This window comes from Dermochelys coriacea, chromosome 7 (genome assembly GCF_009764565.3).
Source record: "Dermochelys coriacea isolate rDerCor1 chromosome 7, rDerCor1.pri.v4, whole genome shotgun sequence".
In the NCBI taxonomy this organism is placed as follows: Eukaryota; Metazoa; Chordata; order Testudines; family Dermochelyidae; genus Dermochelys; species Dermochelys coriacea.
The window spans coordinates 44223868-44231417 of NC_050074.1; the positions used below are offsets into that span (position 1 = coordinate 44223868).

General features: G+C 43.0%; 2 long non-coding RNA genes across 2 annotated transcripts in view; one reads left to right on the forward strand and one right to left on the reverse strand.

Annotated features, from left to right (window-relative positions):
* Positions 1 to 3095, reverse strand: part of LOC122461015 — a 27557-nt gene extending 24462 nt beyond the window's left edge. Inside the window, exon 1 of the long non-coding RNA XR_006282693.1 lies at positions 2697 to 3095. This is a non-coding gene — a long non-coding RNA (uncharacterized LOC122461015). The remainder of the gene's footprint in view (positions 1 to 2696) is intronic.
* Positions 1 to 7321, forward strand: part of LOC122461016 — an 8084-nt gene extending 763 nt beyond the window's left edge. The window contains exons 2-3 of the long non-coding RNA XR_006282694.1: positions 2897 to 2898; positions 7309 to 7321. This is a non-coding gene — a long non-coding RNA (uncharacterized LOC122461016). The remainder of the gene's footprint in view (positions 1 to 2896; positions 2899 to 7308) is intronic.
* Positions 7322 to 7550: the final 229 nt, after the last annotated feature.

The following is a 7550-nucleotide window of genomic DNA, read 5'->3' on the forward strand; positions in this document are numbered from 1 at the left end:
TAGTCTCTAAGGTGCCACAAGTACTCCTTTTCTTTTTGCGAATACAGACTAACACGGCTGCTACTCTGTAGCCAGATTGTTGAGATTTAGTCTCGATTTGGACTGGGAGTGGGTGGCCTTACATCTTCTGATACGAGTTTTCCTTTGGGGAAAGTGGATCCTTCAAGGGCATAAATGAGGAACTTTCCATTCACAAGCTAGAAGACAAATCTGCACAGTAGCCAAGAGACTGCTGCCAGGGGACTCTATACATGTTTTTAAGGGAAAGGATCTGTGGCAGGGATATCATATGGGGAATATAAATTTAGCCAGTATTTTAGCAGTTAGAATGGGGATCAAGGATTTGGGCTCTACCTCCTTGGCATGGCATCAGTCAATTACTATGTCCAGAGGCAAGCGTTTACTGGGTCAGGCCCTGAGATGGCAAACACATATGAGGAAAAGAATCCTAGGAATAGAGGCGGTCAGGTCAGCCTGTTTGTCTTATAGCCTGGTGGAAAGCAGTTTTCCTATTCTGCAAGAATCTGAGGTTTCAAAAGTTTGTCCTGATTTGGAACAGGAAAAGGTCAATGTCTCAAATATTTTTGTGAACAGAAAATAAAGAAAAGTTTTAAATTGGGGTGATCAAATCATTTTGTTTTTGTAATTTTTTTAAAAAATTACATTTAAAACTTTAAATTAGTTTAAATGTCAAAGTCATCATTTAGAATAAAAATGAGAACTTTCCTCTTAGAGTCAAAACAGGTCATTGACAGTTTCAAAACTTTTCAATTCTTTCTTCAAAATGAGAAGTTTCTCAAAACTATCACTTTCCTGCAGAGTTCTCTTTTTGATAGATTTATATCAGAATATGCCTGACCAGCTTGTTTCTGTGTGCCAGACTGTTCACCGGAAACAGGCTGCTGTACAGTTTTTCATGATCTCCCTAGGCCACTGGTTATATGGCCAGCTACTGGAAGTGTTAGACTCTCTCTGATCCTTGGCAGGGGGCTGATTAGCCAGAATTAGTAGTAAGCAGGCCCTGTGGATTTTTATAACACCACACAGATTACAACAAAAACACAGTTAAATTAGATAGAGTCAGATCCATGATACTCAGCAGAAATAATTACACCTCTGCAACAGATCTGCAGACTCCATGCTGTGCTTTGATCAGCAACCCTTAGCTATTATGATTAAATAGCCATGGAACTGGCCAAGGAATTTGAAGAACTCATGGAAAAAAAAACAAAACAAACAAACCACAAGTTAAGTACCATTTTTATGTAATAGAAGGGCACCATTAAAGCCTTGAGGTTGCATACTGTATTCCCGGATGTCAAAAATAGGTCCTCTCTTCCTGTTCACCCACCTGAAATGCCTTTTGGAACCACCATGACATTGTAGCAAACTTTGCTACACAGTCTTTTACTAAGCTACCACAGAATTGTCATGTGATAGTCCCATAAATCCAGATCACTGGATCCAAATCCCATCACTGCAGAACAAGGATATTTTTGTTTGTAAATACAGCAGAGCTGTAACTATTCCCTTTGTGATCAGTGATTTTATAAAGATATTTCTATAGCACTACAAATGTACTCTGCTCTTTACAAACCTAAATAAGACTCATACACTGCATAAAAAAAGCTTGATATAATCTGAAGCCAGAATTGTCACTCATATTCAATAATTGTGATTCAGATCTCCTCTCCCACCCCCAAAACCATGACATTTGAGAAAAATTGCAGTTCACTTGCCTTTTGGCTTCTGTGCCATAAGAGCACAATAACCATGAGCATTAGAAACATTTTTAAAATGAAAACAGAGATTCTCACCTAATCACTGGACTCCAGGAGCTAAAACTTAAAAAAAAAAAAAAAGTACTAGATATTGCAGGACTGCTCATCAAAATTGCAAGAGTGGGCAACAATGTAAACAAGACAGATCAGGAGAAGAAGTGGGAGGATCATTGATCAGAAGGGAAGGGGATTGCTAGAGGAAATAGGATTAAGGGGAGGGGGGGCTTGGCAATTGAGCAGAGGGACAGTGTTCCAGTTGTAGGGGGAATCAAGGCATGAACAGGCATATGCGGGAAAAGGAAAACCAAAGGGCCAGACTCCCTAGCAGGTGAGAGTCACTACAGCACAGTGACTTCAGGGGAGCTGTGGTGGTTTCTACCATCTAAGGCTCTGGCCCAGAGACTAGCAAATCGAGGAGTGGGGAGAGAGTGAAAGAGAATCAATAGAAGGAGTCCAGAAATGTTACAGGGATAGGATTGCCTCTGGGCTTGCAGGTGAGGCAGAGAAGCTGAAATCTGATGCTAGAAGAAACTAGAAGCCAGTTTAGGGATTGGTTACTTTACCACAAGCCAGCTAGAGCATCCCCAGAGATGGAACGGTCACATCTCTAACACTAAACAGTGAGCACAACCAAGTGACTCTCGCAAGGTCAGAGCGAGCGGACTGGAAAATGGGAGGCGGTTTACAAACCAGAACACTGGTGACAGCAGCACCACAGCTAGAAGCAGCAGAAGAAAAGCATGTGACTCTTTAAACTGAGCCGTCTCCAATCATTACCATCAAAAAATGTCAAAACAAGCCCAACATTGAGTTAAGGTTACTAAGGACAAAGAAGCACCCACACCTATAGAATTTAGGAAAGGTAGGAAAAAAAAAAAAAAAGCTATGCAGTAGCCTCCTTTTAAAGAGTTCTACTTACCACCAGAGCATGGCATTACAGCAGGTCTTCACCTCAAGCATCCCCTTTTGCCAGCTGCTGTGGTTCTGCCACAGCACTCTTCTAGCTGACTTGGCCCTCTGGCCCGGTCACATATAAGGTCAGTCTTCTTCCAGGGTAGCAGAAGTCCAATTAAACAAACAAAACACACCATGCTTTGCCTCCTTGGGCCTGACAGGCGTCCCACTACCTCCCTTCCCTGGGAATTCCAAAAACTTCTCTCAGTAGCCTCCCTATTTCTTACAGGCCCTAACTCAGAACTTCCCACAGGTACCTAAGCTGCTGTCTACAACTCCTAACCCAGCTTCCTTGTGACTGTGCTCTTTTACATCATTTTATCACAAGGCTCAAGTGTTCCCCATCCTAACAGCTGACCTCTCAACCTGCCCCCTCAGGCTGGGCTGCTGTTAATTACAGCACGGGTGGGGCTGATCGAACAGGCATCCTGGGGCATAAAGGGGCAGGCCACCCTATTACAATCTACTACCTTCTCCCACATGCACCTCCAAGCAGTAGCAAAGAACCCTGAGATATGCAGGGCCCACAGGGATTTATAGAGTGCAGCATTGCTAACTTCTATGCTTTTATCACAAGTCTTGGGGTGGTTTTTTTTTAAATCCCTATCTCTTAGAGTCAGGTGATAATATGGGAATCTCAAATTGTGTTTTTATTTTTTTAAAGAATCTAGCCCTTATGGTTCTGGATTAAAACCTGAAAACATCAATGATAAGGGCTCAGACATCAGAGGGAAAATACAGAGCCCAAAATTTAAGATTTCATGGTATTTTGGGGTCTCTTGATTTTTTGAATACTTGAGGCTGCTGAAGGAAGATAGATGTGTTTGGACCATAAATAAATGTTATCTTTTTTGTGTGTCACGCTGGGATCATAAACTCAATTATATCATTGCAAGGCAAAGCATTCCACTCTGGCTCTGTTCCATGAAAGCATTTAAGCAGGTGCTTAACTTTAATCAGGTGAATAATCCCATTGAAATCAACAGGACTTGAGCATGCCCTTAAAGTTAAGCAGGTGCATAAATGCTTTACTGAACAGGGGTGAGGTTGCTCCTGTGACTAAAGTCAAGCACACAGTTAAGTGCCTTGCTGAATGAGGGCCTTAGCCTTATAAACCACAATTCACAGAGTATTTCTCTCAAAAGAAGATTCCTCCGCCCCCAGCAACAGAACCTGCACTTTTCAAAACTAGAAGATCAAAGCTCTATAATTCCTTCGTATTTTAATAGTTCCCTTTCCATCTGTCATACACCAATGAGTCACTGGGAATTAAGCCCTCCTTTGGGGAGTGCCACATCTTAAGTACTTCTGCCGCTTGTAAGCCACTTGCTATTGTGCAGCTTATCAGTTATTCACTCAGCCTGTGAATGAGCCTCAGCTTCTCATTCATAAACCAGTCCCTATTCCTTGAATAAAAGGGGAGGAGAGAGGCACTTGCTGTGTTTCTGTCATCTCTTTCACACACTGGCCTGTGCTTGCTGAATCAATGGGGACCCCAGGCATCCTTTGGCTTTGTTGTGTTGTGCAAGAGCTTTCCCTATTAAAAGAAACAGTAGCAACAACCAGCCCAGTACAACAATGATCTAAAGGCAGAGAAAACCCATCTACAGATAGAAGCCCCCTTTGTACAGAGAAGAATGCTTAAAAAAACCTTTAATAAAATAGAGCTACAGAGTTCTTGAATGTTGCAGGTTAACAAGGGAGTGGGCGTTGATTTAACAATGGAGAAGAATGCTGCGTTTACATAATGGAGGCAAGCATCCGATGAAGTGAGCTGTAGCTCACGAAAGCTTATGCTCTAATAAATTTGTTAGTCTCTAAGGTGCCACAAGTACTCCTTTTCTTTTTGCGAATACAGACTAACACGGCTGCTACTCTGAAAGGATGACGTAGCAGTTGGAAAGATAAGAGACCTGTGCTCATGAATGAACTCCAGACACAGCTCTGCTGCATAAAGGGAAGCCTCTTAATGGTATGGCATTGTTGTGGCATATCTGCTTCTTGTCTCAGCCAGAACCTAGAAATGTAGATCCTTAGAGGATTAGGAAATACCCAAAAGGGCACTATCCTTTTGATCTGTTAACAAGATTTGCAAATATGAGTAGAGATTTTCGGAGCCTCATTTTTTTTGGGTGACCAACTTGGCATGCTATAAAAAGGCCCAGTTTGAAAAGGCTGTGAAAATCAGGCCCTATTCAAAGGTCTTTCAAGTTGAGCACTTGAAATCACTTATGAAAATCTTGGGCACTGTTTGAATTTTAGGTGACGGCTCAGGTCAGATCTTGCTTTATTGGAAAGTCATCTGTCCCTGACATGTGATCAAAATTCAGTAATGACATTACGCCTTCGAGGTAGGGCAGCAAAGTACCTGGGCTAAGTATGATAAGTGCTTGATTGTTTATTCAGACCAACCCACAAAATGCCAAACCTATGATGTTTGCCTGTCACTAATTCAAATCAATTACTCAGAATGATGGATGTGGGCAGATATGTGCCACCAAGTACGATTTTTAATTCTGACTCCTGAGGTGCAGTGTTTCTTTTAGAAAATGACAGATTTGGTCCATTCTTCTTCAGGCCTTTCACTGATTATTTATAACAGCAATGCTAGTGATCACATTGTGTAACGACAGGTCTCGGAGTATAAAATCACTACTGTTACTTCTCTCCCCTTTCCTCAGGTGGATGGGATAGAGGTACAAGTTATGTACGTCTATTTTTACCTGGCCTTCATGATATATATTCAATGGGTTGTCACTCACTGTAGAAGTCCATAGGATTCATGGTCACAGTTAGGTGTTTAAGTGACAGGCGGGTGACTATGTGTCCCATTTTGGCCGTGACAGTCCCTTTTTTAGAGCCCTGGCCCAGCTGTCCCAACTTTTTTGGCAAAACTGGGCATTTGTCCTGTTTGCTCTTGCCAACTGATCATCCAGAGCACCCATGGAATCGGCACCTATGGGTAGTGCACAGTTGCAGGGCGAGCTATCCCCTCTTTTATCTCTGACTGCACCCTCTCAGGAGTTAGGCCGCATTGCTGTACCTAGCCTGGGGTGGAATTCTGTAGTTCTCCTCCTCCTGAACTGGCCACTGGGCTACAGTAACCTGTGTATCAGCCATACTCACCTGACAGGTTTGACAGGATTCGGCGCCTGAGTTACTTCCCTTTGGGAGTCTGTAACCTGTGGTGTACATGGGGACCAAACAGCTTTCTTAAAACAATGTATTGTTTATTTACCAGTAGGAACAAAGTATTGAGAGGAAAGGGGTTTTAAGAATAGTCTGCCTGCATGCTCTGATTGCAAGCCACACTATCTTGCCATTGTGACCACCTTCTGCAGATACCCAAGTGGGATCCCCATGTGTCAGGCTGGCCCCCCTGAACAACGCACCTTTCTTGAGAGGGAGACACTTTTTAAACCTCTTTAGTCCTTCATGTTCCCAGACCTTTCCCCTGTCCTAGAATTGTCTCAAGTGTTTGCTGAGAAGTGGCTTGTCTTGAGTCATTCTTCCGTTCCTGCTTGTTTTTCCCCTAACAGCCCTCTATTAAACCAAAAAAAAAATATTCAGACAGTAAACATCCTAATAAACAGGTCAACATACACTGTTCATAATTAGTACAGAGCAGCTCCGATTCCATTACATGTGCTCTTTATTTTATTACAGGAAAGCCACATTCCTTTTGCCTCAGGATTATTTGATTAATAAGGCAAGTCATATATCTTGAGGATTCCCTGCCTCCAACACGCTTTACAGAACTTATGTACCATCACCTAGAGATTTGAGGTTAGACACTTCAATAAATGCATATATACATTTGAACCCATAGTTCATTATCATGCATTTGTATTATGGTAGCACCTTGTGGCCCAATGTGCTAGGCTTTCCTGCAGCTCCCATTGGCCAGGAATAGCGAACCGCGGCCATTGGGAGCTGCGGGTGGCCGTGCCTACGGATGGTCAATGTAAACAAACTGTCTTGTGGCCCGACAGTAAATTACCCTGATGGGCTGCAAGTTGCTCACCATGGCTAGGGCCTGGTTGAACATAGAGAAACCCACAGGGCTGAGGGAAAAACAGAGATGAAGGGATTCACTGCAGATGACGTGGCAAAGCCAGGAATAGAGACCAGTGCTCCCAAGTTCCAGTCCAGTGCACTGTTCTCCAGACCATGTTGCCTCACAAGAAATTATACCTCTAAAGAGCGAGGCTGTTTTTCAACATCTGACCTTTCGTTCTTAATGGAAAAAGCAGCCCCTCTTTACTATGTGGCCTGCAGGTGTGTATAGGACATTTTGAACCATCCTGTGTTTTTTCTGAAATTAAAAAAAAAGAAATATTTGATCTACAGTGGGCCAACCAGTTTCCCCTGTGAAGAATAGCTGGCTGCTCTGAGCAGCTTGTTTTCTTCGGGGTGAAGGCAGAGATTGAGGGTTCTGTGAGTCATTAAGCAAACAGCTGGCAAGGTAGCCCAGGAGGGTGAGACAAGGATGGATACTTTATGAATGCTTGTCCTTCTTTCATTCCTTGAGCAAGATGCCAGTCGCTGGAGCCTTGCAGATGCTGACTAGTAGGAGGGAATGGGTGGAGGGTATTCCTGAAATTAACTCGGCAGGGAATGTCTCACCATGATGCATTATTATGTAAATTTAGTGCTGGCAAAAAATACCAAACTGACAACTGTGACATGACTCAAGTCCAGTATCCTCCCACACCACCTCCCTTCAGACATACCAAACCCGTGAAAAAAAATGCAGAAATTGGGCTTCTTTTTGACTTACTTGGCTTGTGAGTTGCTTGTTGGCTAGTTTTTGGC